Source organism: Panthera leo, chromosome B1, assembly GCF_018350215.1.
Source record: "Panthera leo isolate Ple1 chromosome B1, P.leo_Ple1_pat1.1, whole genome shotgun sequence".
Taxonomy (NCBI): domain Eukaryota; kingdom Metazoa; phylum Chordata; class Mammalia; order Carnivora; family Felidae; genus Panthera; species Panthera leo.
This window is the reverse complement of record NC_056682.1, coordinates 93369265-93381364: the sequence shown is the minus strand read 5'-3', so window position 1 is coordinate 93381364 and position 12100 is coordinate 93369265. Positions and strand designations below refer to the sequence as shown.

Sequence of the window (12100 nt, the reverse complement as noted above, 5' to 3'; positions counted from 1 at the left end):
GAGGACAAACTTATAGAGACTAAAAAAGCAGATAAAAAGAGGGAGATGATGGCAAAAGAGCACGATTTAAGAATTAGAGAAATCAGTGACTCATTAAAAAGGAACAACATCAAAATCATAGGGGTTCCAGAAGAGGAAGAGAGAGAAATAGGGGTAGAAAGGTTATGTGAACAAACCATAGCAGAAAACTTTCCTAACCTGGGGAAAGACACAGACATCAAAATCCAGGAAGCACAGAGGACCCCCATTAGATTCAACAAAAACTGACCATCAACAAGGCATATCATAGTCAAATTCACAAAATACTCAGGCAAGGAGAGAATCCTGAAAGCAGCAAGGGGAAAAAAGTCCCTAACCTAAAAGGGAAGACAGATCAGGTTGCAGCAGACCTATCCACAGAAACTTGGCAGGCCAGAAATGAGTGGCATTCTGATTCAGTGTGCTGAATCAGAAAAATATGCAGCTAAGAATTCTTTATCCAGCAAGGCTGTCATTCAAAATAGAAGGAGAGATAAAAATCTTCCCAGAAAAACAAAACTTAAAGGAGTTTGTAACCACTAAACCAGCCCTGCAAGAAATTTTAAGGGGGACTCTCTGAGCGGGGAAAAGATGAAAAAAAATGTATATATATAAAAAAATATATATAAAATATATAAAATATATATAAATATATATATATAAATATATAAATATATATAAATATATATACAAATATATAAAAAATATATAAATATATATAAAAATATATAAAAATATATATACATATTTATATATATATAAATATAAATATATAAATATATATAATTTATTTTATATATTTATATATATTTATATATAAATATATAGAGAGATAAATAAATAAATACTAAAAGCAACAAAGATTAGAAAAGACCATAGAACACCACCAGAAACTCCAACTCTACAAGCATCATAATGGCAATAAATTCATATCTTTCAGTACTCACTCGAAATGTCAATGGACTCAACGGTCCAATCAAAAGACATAGGGTAACAGAATGGATAAGAAAACAAGATCCATCTATATGCTGTTTACAAGAGACCCACTTTAGACCTAAAGACACCTTCAGATTGAAAATAAGGGGATGGAGAACCATATATCATGTTAATGGTCAACAAAACAAAGCCAGAGTAGCCATACTTATAATCAGACAATCTAGGCTTTAAAATAAAGTCTGTATCAAGAGATGCAGAAGGTCATTATATCATAATCAAGGGGTCTATAAACCAAGAAGACCTAACTATTGTAAACATTTATGCACCAAATGTGGGGCACCCAAATATATAAATCAATTAATCACACACATAAAAAAACTAATTGATAGTAATACCATAATAGTAGGAGACTTCAACATCCCACCCACTGCAATGGACAGATCATCTAATCAAAAAATCAACAAGGACAATGGCTTTGAATGATACACTGGACCAGAAGGACTTAACAGATATATTCAGAACATTTCATCCTAAAGCAGCAGAATATACATTCTCCTCCAGTGCACATGGAACGTTCTCCAGAATAGACCATATACTGGGACACAAATCAGCCCTATGTAAGTCCAAAAAGATTGAGATCATACCGTGCATATTTTCAGACCACAACGCTATGAAACTCGAAATCAACCACAAGAAAAAATTTGGAAAGGTAACAAATACTTGGAGACTAAAGAACATCCTACTAAAGAATGAATGGGCTAGCCAAGAAGTTAAAGAGGAAATTAAAAAGTATATGAAAGTCAATGAAAATCATAAGACCACAACCCAAATCCTCTGGGATGCAGCAAAGGCGGTCATAAGAGGAAAGTGTACAGCAATCCAGGCCTTCCTAAAGAAGGAAGAAAGATCTCAGATACACAACCTAACCTTATGCCTTAAGGAACAGGGGAAAGAACAGCAAATAAAACTCCAAACCAGCAGAAGACAGAAAATAATAAAGATTAGAGCAGAAATTAATACTATCAAAACGAAAAAAAAAAACAGTAGAACAGACCAATAAAACCAGAAGCTGGTTCTTTGAAAGAATTAACAAAATTGATAAACCACTAGCCAGTTTGATCAAGAAGAAAAAGGAAAGGACCCAAATAAATAAAATAAAGAATTAAAGAGGAGAGATCACTACCAGCATAGTAGAAATGAAAACAATAATAAAAGAATATTATGAGCAATTATATGCCAATAAAATGGGCAATCTGGAAGAAATGGACAAATTCCTAGAAACATATACACTACCAAAACTGAAACAGGAAGAAATAGAAAATTTGAGCAGACCCACAACCAGTAAGGAAATCGAATTAGTAATCAAAAATCTGCCAAAAAAACGAGTCCAGGGCCAGATGGCTTCCTAGGCGAATTCTACCAAACATTTAAGGAAGAGTTAACACCTATTCCCTTGAAGCTGTTTCAAAAAATAGAAATGGAAGGAAAACTTTCAAACTCTTTCTATGAAGCTAGCATTACCTTGATTCCAAAACCAGAGACCCCACTAAAAAGGAGAACTATAGACCAATTTCCCTGATGAATATGGATCCAAAAATCCTCAAGACATTAGCCAACCGGATCCAACAATACATTAAAAAATTTATTCACCACGACCAAGTGGGATTTATACCAGGGATGCAGGGCTGGTTCAATATCTGCAAAACAATTAATGTGATTCATCACATCAATAAAAGAAAGGACAAGAACCATATGATCCTCTCAGTAGATGCAGAGAAAGCATTTGACAAAATACAGCATCATTTCTTGATAAAAGCCCTCAAGAAAGTAGGGAGAGAAGGATCATACCTCAAGATCATAAAAGCCATATATGAATGACACAACACTAATGTCATCCACAATGGGGAAAAACTGAAAACTTTCCCCCTAAGGTCAGGAACAAGACAGGGATATCCACTCTCGCCACTGTTATTCAGTATAGTATTAGAAGTCTTAGCCTCTGCAATCAGACAACACAAAGAAATAAAAGGCATCCAAACTGGCCAGGAGGAGGTCAAACTTGGCAGACGACATGATACTCTATATGGAAAACCCAAAAGATTCCACCAAAAAACTGCTAGAATTCATTCATGAATTCAGCAAAGTTGCAGGATATAAAATCAACGCACAGAAATCAGTTGCATTCCTATACACTAACAATGAAGCGACAGAAAGAGAAATCATGGAATCCATCCCATTTACAGTTGTACCAAAAACCACAAAATACCTAGGAATAAATCTAACCAAAGAGGTGAAAAATCTATACGCTGAAAACTATAGAAAGCTTATGAAAGACCTTGAAGAAGACACAAAAAATGGAAAAAAATTTCCGTGCTTCTACAAAGGAAAAACAAATATTGTTAAAATGTGGATACTACCCAAAGTAATCTACATATTCAATGCAATCCCTATCAAAATAACACCAGCATTCTTCACAGAGCTAGCACAAATAATCCTAAAATTTGTATGGAACAAGAAAAGACCCCGAATAGACAAAGCAATCTTGAAAAAGAAAACCAAAGTAGGAGGCATCACAATCCCAGACTTCAAACTATACTACAAAGCTGTAATCATCAAGACAGTATGGTACTGGCACAAGAACAAACACTCAGATCAATGGAACAGAATAAAGAATTCAGAAATGGACACACAAACGTATGGCCAACTAATCTTTGACAAAGCAGGATAGAGTATCCAATAGAATAAAGACAGTCTCTTCAGCAAGTGGTGCTGGGAAATCTGGACAGTGACATGCAGAAGAATGAACCTGGACCACTTTCTCACACCATACACAAAAACTCAAAATGTATGAAAGACCTCAATGTAAGACAGGAAGCCATCAAAATCCTCGAGGAGAAAGCAGGCAAAAACCTCTTTGATCTTGGCCACAGCAACTTCTTACTCAACATGTCTCTGGAGGCAAGGGGAACAAAAGCAAAAATGAACTACTGGGACCTCATCAAGATAAAAAGCTTCTGCACAGAGAAGGAAACAATCAGCAAAACTAAAAGGCAACCTACAGAATGGGAGAAGATATTTGCAAATGAAATATCAGATAAAGGATTAGTATCCAAAATCTACAAAGAACTTATCAAACTCAATACCCAAAAAACAAATAATCCAGTGAAGAAATGAGCCAAAGACATGAATAGACACTTCTCCAAAGAAGACATCTAGATGGCCAACTGACACATGAAACAATGCTCAACATCACTCATCATCAGGGAAATACAAATCAAAACCACAATGAGATACCACCTTATACCTGTCAGAATGGCTAACATTAACAACTCAGGCAAAAACAGAAGTTGGCGACGATGCAGAGAAAGAGGATCTCTTTTGCATGTTGGTGGCAATGCAAGCTGGTGCAGCCACTCTGGAAAAGATAAGGAGGTTCCTCAAAAAACTAAAAATAGAACTACCCTACGACCCAGAAATTGCACTACTAAGCATTTATCCATTGGATACACGTATGCTGTTTCGAAGGGACAAATGCACCCCAGTGTTTATAGCAGCACTATCGACAATACCCAAAGTATGGAAAGAGCCCAAATGTCCATCAATGGATGAATGGATAAAGAAGATGTGGTATATATACAGAATGGAGTATTACTCGGCAATCAAAAAGAATGAAATCTTGCCATTTGCAATGATGTGGATGGAGCTGGAGGGTATTATGCTAAGTGAAATTAGTCAGTCAGAGAAAGACAAAAATCATATAGCTTCACTCATATGAGGACTTTAAGAGATGAACAGATGAACATAAGGGAAGGGAAACAAAAATAATATAAAAAGAGGGAGGGGGACAAAACAGAAAAGACTCATAAATATGGAGAACAGACTGTTACTGGAGTAGTGGGAGGGGGGATAGGCTAAATGGGTAAAGGGACACTAAGGAATCTACTCCTGAAATCATTGTTGCACTATAGGCTAACTAATTTGGATGTAAATTTAAAAAATAAGTAAATAAAATTAAAATTTAAAAAAATTTAAAAAAAAGAATCTACTTGTATTTAAATGGAAAGAAGAAAAACAAAATTGCTATACATCTCTGCCTCTTACAACCTTGATGTACTTTTTAATACATAGACTCTCTTTCTCTTAGACTCCTGATTACTTACAACATTTTCCTTGAAATTATTTTGTAATCTATAGTCAGAGTTTTACAAATTGCTTGTCTGATTGAGACCTCTTTATTCAAAACACTTAAAATACTTCTCAGTAAAATAAAGGGAAAATTGATAGGCCCATTATTAAATAGCCTTAGACTGGCCTCAATTTATCTTTCCAGAGTAATTCCCTTAGTCAATTTATTCAGTATATATTTATTTTCCTGCATTCACAGGCATTGACCCAAACTCTAACTAACTAAAGGGTTGATATTCCCTTGAATGAGTTTTACAATTTTGTACAACTATAGTTGAATTTATCTGGAATACCATTCTTTTATTGTTTTTTGTTCTTGATTGGTTTACCTAAAAAGTCACCTTAAAGATACTTTCTTTTAATAGTTTTCTGATTACCTCAGCTGAAAATATGTCTCCCAACTCCAAATTCATATAGTACTTTTTTAGAGACATTTGTATGGCTTGTACTATTTTGACTTTTAATGATTAATGTTTAAACCTTAGCTTTCTAGTGTGTTAGCTACTGGTAATCAAGAAAGGGGTGCTCTGTCTCTATCACATATAGCAAAAAGTTGTTACACATTTTTTCAAAGAACTAGTGAATGAATCGTTTATTCTGGATTGTTTAAAATCCAGGCTCTCTTATGATTGAGAAAAGAACAAATACAGTCAGTTCATTTGTTTTGTATTCTATTTTCTTTCATTTCTACTTTATTCAGAATAGATTTAGAATCTTTTTTGTGTGTGTTCCATGTGTTTTTCGACTTACATCTTTGTATAAAGGGTGTTTCATTATGTTACAATAAAAAAAAACATAACCATGATGTCTAATGTTTTCGTGGATTTAGAAGTTTGTATAGGTACTAATAAACAATTTCTATCACTTTAGTATTCCTTTAGGTATTTGGTGAATATTATTGACCATTGTATTTTATGCATTGTGTAGTGTGTGCTGTTGCTTAGCTGTTTCTTTTCATTAACAACTTCTTTTTTCCTTCTTCTGTGAAACATTGGAGATTTTCATATAAAAATAAAATTTATAACATTTTCCAACTTCCTAACACAGGCAAATCTTTAGATTATTAATTATTAAAAAAGCAAGAACATATGCCTCCTTATTAATTAAAAAACATTAACATGAGATACACTACTGGGGTGCCTGAGTGGCTCAGTTGGTTAAGCGTCTGACTTCGTCTCAGGTCATGACCTCATAGTTCATGAATTGAAGCCCTGCATCTGGCCTTGTGCTGACAGCTCAGAGCCTGGAGCCTGCTTCAGTTTCTGTGTCTCCCTCTCTCTCTTCCCCTCCCCTGCTTGTACTCTCTCTCTCTCTCAAAAATGAATACATATTAAAAAAAATTATAAAATAAAATAAAATAAGATGCACCACTAACATGTAAAGGCTAAGACTGAACTAAGGCAAAATCAATTCTATTATATTGCCAAAAGCACCACCTCTTTGCCAATATGGAAAATATATAAATCCAACATAGCAAATGAAAGCGGAGTAATGAGAAACTCTCTATCTGAAAGAAATTTGAACTTATTTTAGGTGTAGTTCTTTGAAAATCATAAAGGAAATAAAGATGGATGATGTCCAGTGTTATCAACAAAAGAAAGTGAGAAGAAGTCCCTAGTTCAAAGAACACCTTATTTTAAAAAAAGAATACTTATTAATGTTAAAAATTTCTTGGGGTGCCTGGGTGGCTTGGTTGGTTGAGCGTCCGACTTCAGCTCAGGTCATGATCTCACGGGCCGTGAGTTTGAGCCCCGTGTCGGGCTCTGTGCTGACAGCTCAGAGCCTGGAGCCTGTTTCAGATTCTGTGTCTCCCTCTCTCTCTGCCCCTCCCCTGTTCATGCTCTGTCTCTCTCTGTCTCAAAAATAAATAAAAACGTTAAAAAAAATTTCTTATTTTACTGAAATATTCTGAAACACTATGTTCTTTCCCTCTAATGTTCTTAAATTGAAAGTATTGAAAGAATCGACATCGCCTCCCTTCTCTGTGTTAGAAGGTGCTCCACCTTTTCTTCAAATAGGCCATTTTTTCCCATGTTCTCCTATTCTGGCTAGAATAACATGAGTAAGCTGTCATAAAGTACTGACAGAGGCCAAATCCTTAAATTTCAGCTAATTTTACCAGACACTCCAGGGTAAGTCACAAATATTATTATTTTCTTAAATGTCTCAAATCATTATAATCTAGTTGTCAGGACTGTAGAGTAAAATTATAACTATTCTGAAATAGTGAGAGAGATGATACCCAATAACAAATATTATAATACTTCCAGATGGATCTTTACATCTTTGCTTTCTTGGTAACACACAGGTTCTCCATAATATCAGGCATGAGTAGATAAAAATAACCTTGTTAAATCAGATAATTTTTACATATTATATAAGGACAAGGTGAAGAAGAAAGGTTGTAAGGTAGATATTTACATTTTTCAACAGGTAGTTTCAATTAATGGGTGAAGAAATTCAGACTGCTGGATATTATATATCTAATTCCATCATCAATATGGAAGGACATATTAAGTAAAAGCATATTTTTATTCCGTGCTTAACACACACACACACTTTTCTATCTTGGGTAAAATTATGAATGTCATAAAAATTCCTTGGTGTCATGAACTTCAATTCTTATGAACAGAAAAACAAATCATTTAAAAAGCAAAATAAGAACAAATAATGACAAAGTATGAAAACTGCAGACTAGTAATGTGAAAGTGCTTATTCTGATACAGTGATTTTTTGAATAACTGGGATATAAATAATGAACAGTGATTATTCATTTTAAGCTTTGAAATAATTTTAAGCTTAGGAAATAATCCCCGATTTAAAAAAGTTTGGCAAGGTTCCTAGCAAGAAAATTTGATGCTTTCAATGAGTGGAAAGAAACTAGAGAATCGAAGAAGGATACATGGTAGCTTCAGAGGGTGAAGCAGGATCAGTAAATAAAAGGGGTTTCTCTCGCAAAAGGAAATATTTTACTATTGATTCTACTTGTAATGCAAAATCAGTAGAGGGTTTGAAGAAGGAGGTAACATAATGGTTTTTTATATTTTATAAATATCTTTCTGACTGTTGTGAGAAACATTTGGGAGGAATAAGAATGGAAGCAATAAAAAAAAAAAATTAGCCCTGAGAAGACATTATAACAGTCTGGACTAAGATGTCTGCATCCCAGAATGGGACAAAATAATGGACTTGCTCTGCAATGGAAAGTGATGTAATATTTCTATCTTGGATATTGGTGATGGTTTTCTTCGCCGAAATGAAGCCCCATCTGAAGAAAATTATTATGTTGCCCTTAATGCTTCCATATAATTCCATTAACGGATAATTTAAATCTTTATAGTAATGATAATTATAGTTAACTTATATTTATAAATATCTGATAATTATAAATCTATAGACTAATTATTACAAATTGTTCACTTGAAGATATATTTATTATCTTGTTTGATCTATACATTGCTGAGATAAATCTTATGTAGGTTTAGATTCATGACAACATTAAAAAGAAGATTTTATGTGTAAATATACAGATATCTGATTACCTCTGAAAACTTTGGGAATATTTAGTGACACCGAATCTATATTCTTTCATTCCTACAAGAAACAATTGTTGGAACCAAATAACAGAAATCTATTAAACTGGTGCTTAACTCTCCAAATTACCACACTGTTTTCCTTTCTTTCTTTTTCTTACCTGAATACTGTTGACATTATTTTCATATACTTTGCATATCAAATACTATAAGAAAAAGACCAAATAAAACTAATCCTGGAAGAAGAATACTTTGAACTGAAAGCATATATATATATATATATATATATATATATATATATATATATACCCATTCTCAAAAAGATAGCTAGATTATTTCTATGGTTTGATAAATCAGTATACTTCTCCTTTGTTTTCAAGGAGAAAGTTTTGTTATGAGAATTCTATTTTGCATTTTTGCATTTTTAATTTATTGCTATTTCACTTAGTGTTGATTCATGTCAGTGGAAGTTGTCACCATAACTGAATTCAATTAGCCTTTTTATCCCTTGTCCTCAGATTCTGTTGTGAAAAGCCAATAAATCATGTGATGTCACAATTATAACATTGTACAAATAATAACCAGGTTCTTGCAGTATATGACATTCCTTTTATGAACTATAAAGAGTAGGGCATATGAATAATAAGAAAAAGTCTTTCTACCATATTTTCTCTGAATTAGCACACAACTGACAGACTTCTCATGTATGAAGTTTCTACCAGCCAAAATAGTTAGGTAATTGCTTATTAAAATGAATAAAATTGGGCCTGAGAGTGACATCATTCTTTCCCCCAGACCCACTGACATGTTTGTTTCACTAGAAATTGCATTCATATACAAAATCTGAAGCTCACGAATAAAGTGATTTGCACAAGACCAAATGAGTTTCAAAAAGTGGAAGTAGGATTTGGGTACAAGTTTTTGTTGTTGTTGTTGTTGTTGTTGTTGTTGTTGTTTATTTTTTTCTGTTACAACACCTTGCCTGCAGTGAAGATCCTCCCTGATCCCAGCATCTTTTAACTCTTAAAATAGTAAGTCCTGTTTCAGGCAAGATAGGCTACATTATGCTGCAATAGAAAACAATGCTACATTTCAGTGGTTTACAATGAAGGTTTATTCTCACCCACTCTACATGTTCATAGTGTTTTGACTAAGGGTTTATTCTTCTTTGTGCTTTTTCAGGACCTTGGTTGATGTAGCAGTTCTCTTTAAAGCATTTTCCTATCACAAAAGCAGAATAGAAGGAAAATATATCAACCATGAACTGGCTCTTCAGGTTTCTGTTCAGAAGCGACAAATGTCACATTTCACTAGCCCCGGCAAATCATCTCATGATGTCTGAGAGGAACGATTGGTATGTATTATCATCTCAAAGAAAGTGATACTGAATATTTTGGGGCAATATAGTCTGCCAGGAAACCATTACAGAAATTACACACTCAGAAAATATGCACCGGAAGAAATCATAAAATAACAGATAATGATTGAATCAATGAATATCACATAGTGAAATCTGAGAAGACGTTTTAGGTCAGAAATGCAGGCTATAATCAGAATGTAAATGGACATGGCTGACAGAGTATGGGGACAATTCTGTAACTAGAAAACTCGAACAATGTTAAAATGCTAAGAATCTTCAAGATGAGCTTTGCAAAACATTTACCAATGTTGAGTAAATAACAAATTAAACTAATTGAAACATGTAAAATATATGAGTGATAGTAAGGGAGAAATTGTAAAGCAATATACTTGTCATATTGCAAAGCTCTTCAGATGCTAACAGTAAAGGGAGAAGGCAAATGTAGAGTTGCTATTAACTCTACAGCAAATAGAGTTGCTATTAACAAATACATCAAAACTATCAATATTTTCTCTCAAAATGTGTTCTTTTAAGTTTAAAAATGAATTTTTTTTTCTTCCTGCAGTCTAGACACAAAGGAAAATCACTGAACTCAGGTCCTTATGAATGTTTCTCTTTTCCAAATGAGGTTTTCTATTGCTAATCATTTTGAATGCCTGCCAGATCACTTGGACTCTTAATCGGCAGGACAACACAGATGTCTGTGTGCCACTGAACAGCTTTCAGGTGAAATAACATCCCAGGCAAAAAGTAGAATTGACATCCAGCATGCTGATGAAAACTATAGGACTTACAATTCATCAACTGAATAACATTTGAGCAAGCAGCCTTTTCAAAAAATAAATATTTTTCTCCAATAGGTCATCATATATCATGCTAGAAACTTGGAAACTTACTTTTAAGACAATTTAGCAGTTTGTCTCTTTCCATATACCAAAGATGTACCTTTCTAAATTTAGAATGCTTAGTGGATTTTATGAAGGATTTGCCATATTTTGTGCTTTAATCTTTTTTTATGATTCTTGAAACCCTTGTTATTTTTTTCTTTTGCATTTAATAAAACTTAGCAGCAAGCAAAAAATCACATTTCCACACCACTGTTTATTGCATTAAAAAAGACAGTGTATTCATTTCAACGCTCTTAGCACATGGGTAGAGTTCCTGTGTACCAGGTGGGCATAATTAGGTTGGAATGTGGTTTGGCTGACAAATTATTTCCTATTGGATGCATAATGCCTCTGTAGCATCCCCACAGAAAAGGAAATAAAAGGAAATATTATTGAGAAGCTTTGGAAAATATTTGATAGGCAACCATGGTTAGATTTATGCAAATATAGCTTTAAAAACTCCAACATTCTGAGGCCATGTAATTAAGGAGAACGGAGATTGTTTTAATGAGAAAATTTCTAAAATTGGTCACTAAAGTAAAAGGATTTGATAAATTTAATCTTGATAGTTGATGTACTGAATTGTTCTCTTTCATTGACAGGTTTGTAAATCATTTAGCCAGCAAAGCAGTTGCATGATAACAAAGTTGATATAAATAATAATTGATTTTATATTAGCCCAGCAAACTGGCTCATTTATTTTGTTATGGAAGCAAGAATCACTTGTTTCAACAATTACTCATACCAGTAATTAGATGAGAAGACATAAAACGGAATCCTTATTCAAAAAAATAAAGAAAAAAAAGCAAAACAAAACTTCTGAAAGCCAATGAAAATAAATTTTGGAACAACAAGGGAATATTACTATGCAGGCAAGCAAAGTTTAAGATGAGCTGCAAGGTCTATTTCGCAGTCAAGGCTAGCATATACTTGGGCATATGGAGAGACACTTAGGAAAACAGTTTTCTCTGCCATCCTGGTTCCTGGTGGCTCTTGATAACAATTGTTGAAACTTAAATTTTAAACCTTGAACTGATTATAAAAGTTTCCTTTTTGAAAACTTTTGATAACTTTCACAAATGTAAATATCATATTATAATTTTATCAATCACCATTAAAACTCAAATTGATATTTTCTTGGTTACACTATGACTGTATATTTTATGCCAATTTAAAGTACA

The 12100-nt window shown here is 33.5% G+C and overlaps 1 long non-coding RNA gene across 1 annotated transcript in view; it reads left to right on the top strand.

The window, feature by feature from the left end:
• The window catches only part of LOC122217001, a 40546-nt gene that overhangs the window by 21865 nt on the left and 6581 nt on the right, over positions 1 to 12100 (top strand). The window contains exon 4 of the long non-coding RNA XR_006201240.1: positions 9855 to 10026. This is a non-coding gene — a long non-coding RNA (uncharacterized LOC122217001). The remainder of the gene's footprint in view (positions 1 to 9854; positions 10027 to 12100) is intronic.